The following is a 12,614-nucleotide window of genomic DNA, read 5'->3' as shown; positions in this document are numbered from 1 at the left end:
GTCTTGTTTTAAACACCTTTTCTGAAGGTCAAGTGTTTATTATTTTTTCTCAAAAGTTTTGATTGAGCTCCAGTGTAACACAAACACACATACAAAATAGATTCCTGTATCTTGACACTCCTTTTTATGTTTTGTTTTACATTAGATTAGCTAACTTTATTTATCCCGTATTCGGGAAATGTCACTGTCACAGTAGCAAGCGGGTGAGAACACAGACACAGAAGACATTTTAGACAAATAAATAGGTAATACACAAGCAGTGATGTGCCGTTAAAGCCTTCTAGGCCTTCTCAGATGGCCTAAGAAATATCTGAATCACAGACTGATGTTAATTATATTTTGTCCATGAACACTTATTAAATAATTCCAAATTGTCTGTTAGTTTCCTTTCATTGCTTTCCCCCCTGGTTGCACTGCTTCCAGATGTGTGTTTTCATAATGACGCATTTAACCATCCGCTTTCACCAACTATGATTGGCTAGTGATAGAGTGGACTAGCCAGAGCTACCAAACTGTATCTGGAGCAAGCTGCACAAGCAAATATATTGTTGTGTTGATTAAATAGCAGTTTTGTCAACCCGCAATGGCTGAAGGAGGAGAATAAATTGATTTGTTTGCAGATTTACTGTCAAAGCCATTTTCAAGACGGACTTTTCAAGAAAAAAAAAGCTGGACATCATTAAGAAAGGTCGGACAACTCCAAAGCAAGCAAGCCTGTCACAACCCGGAACGAACATTTTCAGCACTAAATCGGAAAAAAACGTATGCCAGAAATACGACAGGACAGGCTCGACTTTCAGCATTATTTTCGATGGCGATAGAAAAGGACGAAAGAAAGGAGGATGGATATTGTGTACAGTTAAAAGGGATTTTTGGTGAGTAAAATATGGCTATATTCCTAAATAATATTTCAATTGTATGAGGTTATTATTGATTATCATTATTTATGTGTCGCAGCTGTAGCTGCAGTAGAGGTTTTATAGCCATAAAATAGTTTTTGCTGAAGGAGTCACTAGGAAATCCACAGACCGCCACTGTACACAAGTAAATAAATAAGTGTGTTGCATGAAATATACGCATATATATACACATATACACATATATACATATGTATACATGAGGTTGTTAATTTCTCTGTTTACGGCAGTTCCTCATTGTAGAACATGCTGTCTAGGTTTGGACTGCTTGAAAGCCCAGCAGGAGTTGATGAGTTAGGTTGCCATGGCACATGATGTGTGCAAAACATGGCTCAGTAGGACAAGATTATGTAAACCTCAAACATCCTGCCAAGCAACCGCAAATAATTGTGTAATGCTTCCAGATTCTCACTAATAAATGTGACTGCGGGAGGTGAACTCCCACTTTTAAGCAGAAATGTCTCAGCAGTGTATAAAGTGGTTTTCTCTTTTTTAACACCTGCTCATTTTTTTGGCCCATTATTACGTAACATTAAATACTCATAAAGAGGACGATAATAGTAAAATGTGTTGGGTCAGACTCACTTCACAAATTTAAAATGAATAAAAATAAATAGAACACTTACATCAAATTTGTTCGGACTTTCTTGACAAATACCTTGCCAAATGATCTTAGACACTCATCGGATGAATGATGATTGATGCTTTCATCAAATCAGTAAGGGAAAAAAATGCATCTAAATGCAAAGAATGTTGTTGTGACATTACAAGTGAACTAACAAAAGCTGTCTCTGCATCTAAAGTTTACAGATTCATTAACCCAATTTTGTAATAATTTTACATGTATATCCAGTAACATTACTCCCAACATATTCTTTTTCCATCATATTAGGTATTTACTATATCAAGGCAACTACAGATTAGATGACTTTACCAACTGCAATATTAAAAGGTAAGTACATGGCTTCAGTATTACCCCACCATAAGTAGTAGCACATTCTAAAATGATCTGGCATAAACACAATTCATAAAATATTTAGCTTACACGATGGTTGAGAGCATAATTAATTATATAAATTTTGCATACAAGGATGCACAAACAAAGACATAATAAAAGCTGCTACGTTAAAGACTTCAGGTCCTGAGGATGGGTCAAGAGCATCCTTCTTTTGTCAACTCTTGTTTTCCTCACTAAGCAGTTATGTGTGCACATACTAACATGCAAATACACGCATTAGGCGTAGAAATCTTGGGCGTGTACTAATGGTAGCGACAGGAAATCAATGAAAAAAATGAAAAAAAAAATCTCAGTTAATATCTGTGAAGTGAGATAAATTATTAATCTATGCTTTAAATTTAGTCCAAGCATTTCCCCCAAAATTACAAGCAAGTTATTTGTAGTAAAATCTTCCATCAAAGGTCAGCCCTTACATGCATGTTCCCCTGGGGCATGCGTGGGTTTTCTCCGGGTACTCTGCATGTTTTCCCACATCCCCAAAACATGCAGTGTAGGCTGGTTGAACACTTTAAATTGATCCTAAGTATGAGCGTGAGCATGAATGGTTGTTCATCTCCATGTGCCCTGGGATTGGCTGGCCACTCATTTAGGCTGTCCCCTGCCTGGTGCCCAGAGTTAGCTGGGATAGGCTCCAGCACCTCCCGCGAACCTTGTGATAATAAGTGGTTTGGAAAATGAATGAATGGGTGCAATACTCTCCAAAGTACCACCAGTGGTTCCTGGCTGGAAACTTTTTTTGCAGTATTTGAAGGTGAATATAAATGCAATTTGTCTTAAGCTTTCTTTTTGTGTTATCTAAGAGTGAGATGGATTTGAGTTCAGAAAAAAAGGAGCCTAATGAACGATAGCCCCATCTCCAAATTGTGTGTCCTAGCTAAAATCCTTGAATCATTTTTCTGATTTCTAAAAGGATTCATCGAAATTTATTTTATTATAAAAAGACAGAACAATCACAGCAACTCTTAGAGATATTATCAAGTTGATTGATAACTGCACAGTGCATCCCTTTTTAATTGACTTCAAGGCTTTTTACTGTGGACCACACACTGCTGAAGTAAATCTTAGATGAAATGGGTCTGTTACTGGAAAATTTACCGGATTGACAGCTATTTAACAGAAAGAACCCCAGTGAGTGCAACTAGAAAGATATACCGCTGTGTCTCAGACAAATGGTGCTCTAAGTCTAAGCGCTCAGTCCTGAGGCCACTTTTTTTTTTAAATCCTGTGCATCAATATCATTGACCATAAAACCAACAATGTGAAGCTTCATTTCCAACAACGGACAGTGTTACACTACTCTCAAATCAGTCAATTGCCCAATTAAAACTATTTTATGTAGCAGATTTTTAAAAATTTAAAACATAATTAAAACAAGATTAAAATCTAACACTTTAAATGGCCTCGTCTGCTCTCTATTTGCAATCATGAACACTCACAGATTTAAATGCTACAAAGCTATTATACATTTAATTGATGAATCTGTCTGCACCACTCCACAAATTTAACACTTGGGTAAAAAAAACAACCTAAAACTTGGTATATTTCTGAATTAAATCCTGCCTTTCCTTACTAGAGAGTTGTTCCTGGCTTTTTTCATTTTTGGATTATGGTAAGGTTTTACACATGTTTCTCTCATCTGAGAGTTTACTTGCACTATATACTGTTTCACAAAACTGAGATTCATCACTAACTTGCAATCCAGATTTGATACATAAGCCAAACACAGCTTTCAGATAGACATTAACTGATTGTGCAAGGAATAGTGTATACACAATGTGCCACATAACATAGATGAGAATGTGTCTCATGCATTAATAAAATTAGAGATGAAAGACAGCTCTGCTGTTGAATCACACCCCTCCACTCTTTTGATCACTTTGTCAATGGCTCAGGGCACTTCATCAAATAAACTACATTAATCATATTGGCACCATTCCAGTCATGGTTTTCCTAGAAGTAGACAATTTTTGGATCCACGATGTCTGACTCAACAGAAAATTCATAAAAATCATGTCTCATACAATCTACGTACAATAAAGTGCGGGGTACTCGGACGTTTGGTCGCCGGACGTTTGGTCGCCCAGAAGGTTATTGTTAATTACCATTTAAAATTGTTGCTCAAATTCCCTAAATACAAACAGCGAATTATTATTTTGTCATACTTAATGCTCTATTAATTATTAGGCTAAAGAAAAGCTCCAAATTTCCCGTACTTTTATTGTGTTTTGTTGGAGAACTTGTTAAGACCCTGACTGACGTCCCTTCCTAAGGGGACAACTCATGTACATACACATACACACACGTCCGCTCAGTGAAACTGCTCAGGGCCATTGTTGGCTTTGATTGACGCGTAGACCGTGTTGTTTTACCTTGGTACTCGGACGTTTGGTCACCGGACATTTGGGTCCGGGCGACCAAACGTCCGACGACCAAACGTCCGGCGACCAAACGTCCGGTCACGAAAGTGCGGTATAGTGTAAACCGAAGATAATATTTTTTAACTGCTTGATACCAAAATAAAAAAACAGGCTTCTTGGCAAAAAAGCACCTTATCCAAAATGTCACTAATTTATTACAATAGGCATTACAGAGTGTTTGTCCGTGAAGTTAAGCATGACTTTGAAATTAATGATTACCATGCATATGTGTTACGATCGCGCCGAGACGTCGTAGTGCGATTGGTGGGATTTGGACCCAGTAGCGGGGAAGCAGGAGGAAGCGAGACGAACTGAGCTCATGACAGTAACTTTAATGACTCAAAAGCTTTACAAAATAACTAGAACTGTACCTTTACGGCGATGTAAGCAGTGTCACGCCGGACGATCCGACAATGACTAACCACTTCCGTGATGCTTAAATACACATGTCAGGAGGTAATCAAGGATCATTTGCAGCTGCTCTAACCCAACGGCAAGCCAGGAGGGACAAACAAGCCACTCCTGACAATATGGGGCAAATCAAACATTATATTCATCATTCATTCATCTTCCATACCACGCATCCTCGAAAGGGTTCCAGGGGTTGCTGGAGCCTAACCCAGCTGACTTCGGTCGAAAGGCAGACTACACCCTTGACTGGTCACCAGTCAGCCGTAGGGTACACAGAGAGACAAACCACACTCACAGTCATACCGTCACCATCAGGAATTGAGCCCGCACCTTGTCACTCAAGTCAGGTGAGTGAACCTCTACACCACAAGGTGGCTTCAAGGGTGCATTCCTACAAGTGCAAAGTGTTTCGATTTTCCTCATTGTTTCCTGTTTTGACCCCTGACAACTCCAGGCCACGGCGCCTGTCTTTCAGTAGGACCATTGATGATGACTTGTTTTGGCACCGGACTCGGCACTACCTGCCAAAAGTGCTTGTCTGTGCTGTAAAGTATGATGATTTATTCATAAAGATTAATGTTCCTGTGGAATTTGATCAAAGTAAATCAGTCTCAAGTGAGCCGCTGTATATAATTGCATTTCGGTGAAATTTATCATGCGCAAAGAGCATCACTCTTTCCCTCATGATTTCTGTCTTTCTGTACCTCTTTAATCTTCTTTATTACTCCACAAACATTATTTGTGTCTCAACTTACCCTTACATCCATAAATATACAGACATACGTGTATATAAAACGCAGTTTATGGAGATCCGTAGCATTTTGTGACCCTCTGGAAGTTTTAGCCTCTGTTCAAGGTGTTTCTGCATGTAATGGCTTAAATACTATAGAAGCAAGAATAAGTGATTGTAAAACTTTCAGTCATGACTATACTCACCTAAAGTTAATGAAATATAGAGCAATTTGATAAAAAATGGGCACTGCTGACTTGAGGTCAGGTTCATGTCTGGTCAGGCACAGCCAGATTTCCCCAATCTCACTATTGCCCTCCGATTGCCCACTATTGCCCACCAATTGCATTTAAAAAAATAATATAGTATATTATATATTTTATACTGTGTTGACACGCTATGCAGTAAGACCATGTTGGTCTTCCTCTGCATGTCACTATTAAAACTTTCCAACACTTTTACTATATGACTGAAATGTAATTAGTGTAGCTGGTGTATCCTTTATAACAAGGGTGTCAGACGCGGGTTGGTTCGCGGGCCGCTTTAACGTCAACTTGATTTCACATGGGCCGGACCATTTTAGATATAATATTTAGAATTTTTTTAACAAATTGATTAAAAGAACTGGATTAAAAGCCCTGAATATTCAGTTTTTTATAGATCTAAAACAATGTTTATTTTAGCTTTTTTTATATATATTTAGATTTTATAAAATTATCTTTGAACTAAAAACACAGAAAAAATGGATTAAAAAATTACAATTATTGATTTAACTCTTCATTTTAATTTGATCTAAAACAGAAAGTCGGCACTCATGATTTACTTTCCCGGGCCACACAAAATGATGCGGGTGGGCCAGATTTGGACCCCGGGCCGCCACTTTGACACGTGTGCTCTATAATGAAGTGTTTGTTTGTGTGTAACGTATGCGTCAGGTTTTTAATTCTCATTTTATTATACATTTGCCTGCAACAAAGTATAAGTTTGGCCTTGCTATTAAAGAACGCTTTGCTCACCTTTAGTTATGTGCACATTATTATTATTATCATAATAGCGTTCAATGAAGTATAAGCTCTGCTCCTGAAAACCTTGTTTTGTCTAAACATAGAGTGTTGAGGACTACTTGCTCAAGTACCATCAAAAAACTCTAATCTTGACAAGTGTGTGGTCTTCCAAAGTTTGAGTAGATAGAAATCATTTTGTATTTTTATGTCATGTCCAAGAGTCAGACAGCTGGTTCTTCTTTGTGTCAATCATGCTAAACGCAGCTGACAAGGTTAATGCATGCTTCTGCAGTGAAGTGGCTGTGAAGTAAGTGACAAGGAATTCTTTGTACCGAGGAGTTTTGCATGGGCATAAAGCTGTCTCAACTTTGGACATTTGCTATGCCACCTGGTACTGTTGATTAACTCATTGGCTGCCACTGATGCTGTAAGACAGGGGTGTCAGACTCGGGTTGGTTCGTGGGCCGCTTTAACGTCAACTTGATTTCACGTGGGCCGGACCATTTTAAATATAATAGTTAGATTTTTTTTTATATAAATGGATTAAAAGAACTGGATTAAAAGTCCTGAATATTCAGTTTTTTATAGATCTAAAACAATGTTTATTTTAGCTTTTTTAAAATATATTTTTAGATTTTACAAAATTATTTTTGAACTAAAACACAGAAAAAATTGATTAAAAATTTACAATCATTGATTTAAAAGGGGGAAAATCAGGAAATTTAATATATACATCTATACTCTTCATTTTAATTTGATCCTAAAACAGAAAGTCAGCACTTATGATTTACTTCCCCGGGCCACACAAAATGATGCGGCGGGCCAGATTTGGCCCCCGGGCCGCCACTTTGACACATGTCGTGTAAGACGTCCAATTACTATTTTTGACTGGGAGAGGCAAATGAGCAATTGAAAGATAAACCTTCAATTAAATTGAATTGAATGTTTTTGTCATTCTACAAGTAAAACGAGATTTAAAGCTTTCAACATGTAGCGCAAAAATAACAGCAACAAACAGACAAATAAATAATTAATAAATAAGAAATGAATAAATAAGTCGTCCAAGTGAGATCAGCAGAGCAAAGCGGCCTTGTACCATCTTCAATTCCAGGATGAGTTCCATTAAATCCATTAAATAAACCAGTGTATATCATAAACAAGTCAATATGCTCATTTTGCCACCACGCAAAGACTGTTATATAGACTGGTCTGTTAAATATCCCCCAACTCATTTGTTTCCAACGTTTAACAGAAGGCTGTTTAGTGTGCAGTAACTCCTGCATAGCAGGAGACAATGTGAACATAAGGTAAAAACATGGCACATCTAATATTTTATCAGCTCTCGCATAAAGTATGTAACAGTAAACAGCAGACATCTGGACACTGAAATATAATTATAAGTGGCACACATGTTCTTTAAACATTAAAACTCACAATTAGTCTAGAGGAAATTTCCAACTTTGGTGGCACTGTCGTTTGTATTCCATAGAAAAGTCTATCTTCAGTACTACTAAAGCTTTCAGTCTAATTGTATCCATTCACCTTTGCATATACTAAAATTTATTTCATGCTGTTTTGAGAATAAAAAAAAATACAATAAGATGCTTTCTACACTGACCAGGGTTTTATAAATTTTCTCGGGTTTGTTCAGTTTACATTAACATTTATACACCTGCAAAATATATTTTTATACCAGTTACAATGTTACATCTGATTGGACAGAATCATCTTTATTGTATGAATGGAAAGAGTTTTATATTCCTTTTTAGTTTCAAATAGTAGAAGGAGAAGAGGCTTGCTTGGAGCACAACCTACCACTTCTGCAATTTTCTCTCCTTAAGTGGTTGCCAAAATGGGAACAATTTGAACTTTCCTCCTTTTACCTTCTTCCATGACAGCAGCGTAATTTTTATTTTCAAAAGTGACTACTTTTTTTTTCAAAATTTAGGGAAAGTTTAGGGTGTGTGCGACATCACATTTGTCTTGATAAACACAGCTGCTGAGCCATTTTGTTCAAGTTTTGAAGAAATACAAGCAATCATTTATCTTGCTGTTTAATATGCGGTGTATTATTTTTTGGTGTTTTATACTGGATTGCAGCAACAAATGTACGATCATTTATTGTATTTTAAGTCAGGTTGTCCTTTGATTTGCTGAATCACCGATCTGGGAACAACTTGAGTGAAAGCATTTTCTATTTGAAAAGGGAACTAAATCACTTGAGAGCATTTACCATGCTTTGCATCTTGCTGGTACTAGTTTTGAAAATTTGTTATCAAGGTGTTTTTTAGTGATGATTCTATGCCCATGCATAGAATATACTTCATATGTTTAGGATTGTTTCTTGACTAATTTAAAAGTTTTCCTCAAAAAGACTGGAATTTTGGTTCCAATGCAATTTGACCCTATGCGATGACTGGGAAACAAGACCAGTGTCTCCAGAGGATGAACACACAAGATGGCAGATCAGCAAGGTCAGAAAAGTGAAGGAGATGTTGGGTACACATGGCCAACTGTGGGTTAAATACTAGCAGTGATTATATCGGCTCGGACAGAGAAGGCCGGCTTAACTAAGGCTTTAGATTAAGTTATAGCCTCTCCCAATGGGGAGGCTACATTTGTATCAGGATGATGACCTACGTAAGGAATTGAATGTTGACTTTTGCATCAAGGTAATTATGTGTTACTTGATGAAAAGCTTTATATAAAAGTTCTACCATTTGAATAACACTAACTTTTAATATCATGAGATTGTGATATTCAGGCACTACTCTACTACTGACTCACTTTGTTTCTGAAGAGCTGGTTAAATTTATATAAGAGAGTAAAAGTTGGTGTTAATACTGCACTAATGTATTAATAGAGCAGTTAATAATGGAGTTATTTTTGCTTTGTTTACAGTCACAACTAATGTTTTTAACAGCTATACTTTATAACATCAATAATACATCCTTAGTTTTAAGAATTATTTCCACTGCCAGCCATAAAGGGCAAAAAGAAGACATTATATCAATTATTATTTCAAATTAAAGAGTCAAACAGTAATTGTGGTCAATAACAGCTCATATCTCACAAATATGAAGTGAAAATACAAAAGAAGGTTCGGCGGTAACTTCGTCCACTCTTGCTCGTTTTGTGTTTTTGCTGCTTTTCTGTCTTAATGATTTGATTTGGTGATTCTTAATGATCCCATTTTCTTTGATTTGCTTTGTACTTTGTGCTTTTGCTTTGTTGTTCTGTCTAATCACCCTCTTGCTACTGCCACAATGAAATTTTCCGAATACGGGATGAATAAAGTTATCCAATCCAATCCAATCAGGAATGATTTGACAATTAGACTTCTTATTTGCAAGGAGTGAGGGTGGTGTTTGTGTTCTCTGTTGACACCACAATCACTATGTAAAATAGGTTTCCAGGGGCAAATAACACAAAACAAAACAATAACATTTATTTCGGGCATAGAAATCTACATGCAATACTATCGTGAACTGTATTCAGGTCCGGCAAAGAGAACACAGGGCTGAGTCAGGCTGGCAGTGACAGTGCATGAGAGCACTCGTGTCAAAATAGCGACTGCCAATGTGCTGAAGTCAGCTCTACCGATGTCTGGTCTCAGGATAATTTTTTTCTGTGCTTGTGCTTTGTGTGCATGGACATGTGTGTTTTATTTTGGTAGGGAGCGGCCCGGCGGATGAGTGGCGTCCGGGGTTCAAATCCAGGTCAGTCCACCTGTGTGGAGATTGCATGTTCTACTGTGTGGGTTTCCTCCAGGTATGTAGGCTGATTGGACACTCTAAATTGCCCCTAGGTATGGGTGTCCCCCGCCTCTGGCCCGGGATCAGCTGGGATACGCACCAGCACCACCCGCGACCCTAATGAGGATAAAGCGGCTCAGAAAATGAATGGATGTATATTTTGGTAGGGTGATGCAAATGTGTAAGTGGCAGCTCCATTGACTAATGCATCTCTAAGATTGTTGGAGATACAATACCGACACACGCAAAACCGTTTGTACCCAGATACAGAGTACATAACTGGACTCTATTAAGAAAATAAGAAAAATACTACCCATGTTTTCGAGTTTGTGGCTTTATAATACTGTGTGGAGCTAATGTTCTCCTCATTCCTGAGAAGGTTTTCTTTAGGTACAACAGTTTGCTCAACATTCCAAAGACTTGGCTGGTAGATTCATTAAACACTCAGTTGTCATTGAATGGGAATGTCTTTGTGTGCACTGCCATTAGCTGATTCTTTTGTTTGCTTTTGACTGTAGCAAAGAGTTCTGACCATAAATGTTTCAGATATTTTGGACGTCATTAGAATGCAGCACACCAAACAGAATGTTGAATTGAAACTTTTTTTTTAAAAGTCTTTAGGATTTATTACCTAGAGATGCATTGAGAAGTCGCTTATACAATTTTTCTTTCTGATGCAAAATTACTTTCCAAACTGCATTGACCATACAGAATGTCCAATGCATTTAAAGTGGGAGGTTAGTCACCAAATAAATGAACTTTCATTTCCTGCTACCCTTCTGCCTTAAATGATTTGGATATTTACATCCAACCGTGTTGGGAGGGAGCATCTTCACCAAAAGATTTTTTTTAAATTCATTGCTCATTGACAGCCCTAGACGTCCAATGCATTTGAAATGGGTAGGTTGAAAGTGAATGATTCGCTGCCACCCCTCTCACTTCAAATAGATTGGACGTCTACTACCAATTAACTTCTTCTTGGGATGTTGGGAAGGTCGACAAGCAGTTGGAAAATAGATGACAACAATTACATACGGTGGTACCTCTATTTACGAATGCATATTAAAACAGCATTTTCAGGTTACAAAACTCTTGATATACAAATTACTGCACAAATAAGCAAAAACAAGATCCAAGTTGAGTTTACATGTGGGTTTATGTGTACCTAACATTAGCTTCTTCCTTAGATTTGTGCACCTGCACGAATACAAAATGTTTTTGCATGCTTGTTATTCATTTTCATACATTGATAAATAATTATTCATTATCATGCTCTTATTTTTGTGTGTTTCTGTCATGAATTTTGTAAGTAGAGGGAACACTATTGTGAAGCAGTGGGAAATGATTTCTTAATACACACTGATACCAATGACAGTGTGACATTGGTAACGGTATCAGTGGAAGACTAGTAATTTTGTGGTAGTTATTTCATTAGAAAAAAACCTACCTGTTTCGTCTTTGGTAAGATGTCGTGGCGAGGTAACGAGGAATTAGGACCCAACCACAGGGAAGCAGGCGAGGACGAGGGAAGTAATGCTCAAACCAAAACTTTAATAACTTGGGCAGGATCTTAGAAAATAATAAAGACTTAGAAATCAAATCACAAAACCAAAACAAGGGGAGATACAGGAAAGCGCACATGGAACGTGGATTGAGGTAACGAGAAAACGTGGATTGAGGTAACGAGGAAACGTGGCGAGGACTAACGAAAGCAGACGATCTGACAAACGACATAACACTCAATGGGGTTTAAATAGACTGATACTGGTTGACGAGACAATTAGGAACACCTGGGAAACACACGGGGGAGCAGGCAGGGAATACACCAGGGGCGGAGAAACGACAGCTGAACACAATGTGCAATCACTCAGACAAGACACAAGGGGGAAAAAAGCATAAAACCAAGCAACCCTAACACTACTAACATAGTAAGAATAACTTCATCGTGTTTGATCCCAAGACTCTTGAGTCTCAGCTATATGGATGCTTTCACATTTATGTGGATATTCTATTTCATCCAGATAACTTAACACTGAGGATTAAATTGATTCCAACTTGACTGAATCTAATGCGTATATTCCTGCGTTTCTTCTAGCAGAGAAGGCCCATTGGAAAGGAAACCATGCGTTTCATAAGCAGCTACTGTATAACACAAATGAGTCATAGCACACATGCCTTATTATGATTTGGCACTTCTCTTGTGCCACTAAATTACATAAACACTGCAGATAGTGATCTGAAATAGCTTCTACTAAACATATGTTTCATTTACCATGAAATTTATTTACCCTCAGTGCCAAGTACATTTTGTTTATTGAATATTTTAATACAGTCTTCAAGGTGTTGAGGTCAAAGTGTCCAT

At 37.6% G+C, this 12,614-nt stretch overlaps 1 long non-coding RNA gene across 1 annotated transcript in view; it reads right to left on the bottom strand.

Moving 5' to 3' along the window:
• The window catches only part of LOC144088916 (uncharacterized), a 43,543-nt gene extending 31,586 nt beyond the window's left edge, over positions 1-11,957 (bottom strand). The window contains exon 1 of the long non-coding RNA XR_013304957.1: positions 11,700-11,957. This is a non-coding gene — a long non-coding RNA (uncharacterized LOC144088916). The remainder of the gene's footprint in view (positions 1-11,699) is intronic.
• Positions 11,958-12,614: the final 657 nt, after the last annotated feature.

The sequence above is a fragment of the Stigmatopora argus genome, chromosome 14 (genome assembly GCF_051989625.1).
Source record: "Stigmatopora argus isolate UIUO_Sarg chromosome 14, RoL_Sarg_1.0, whole genome shotgun sequence".
Taxonomy (NCBI): domain Eukaryota; kingdom Metazoa; phylum Chordata; class Actinopteri; order Syngnathiformes; family Syngnathidae; genus Stigmatopora; species Stigmatopora argus.
Note: the sequence above shows the minus strand (reverse complement) of the source record. Positions and strands in the feature narration are given on the sequence as shown.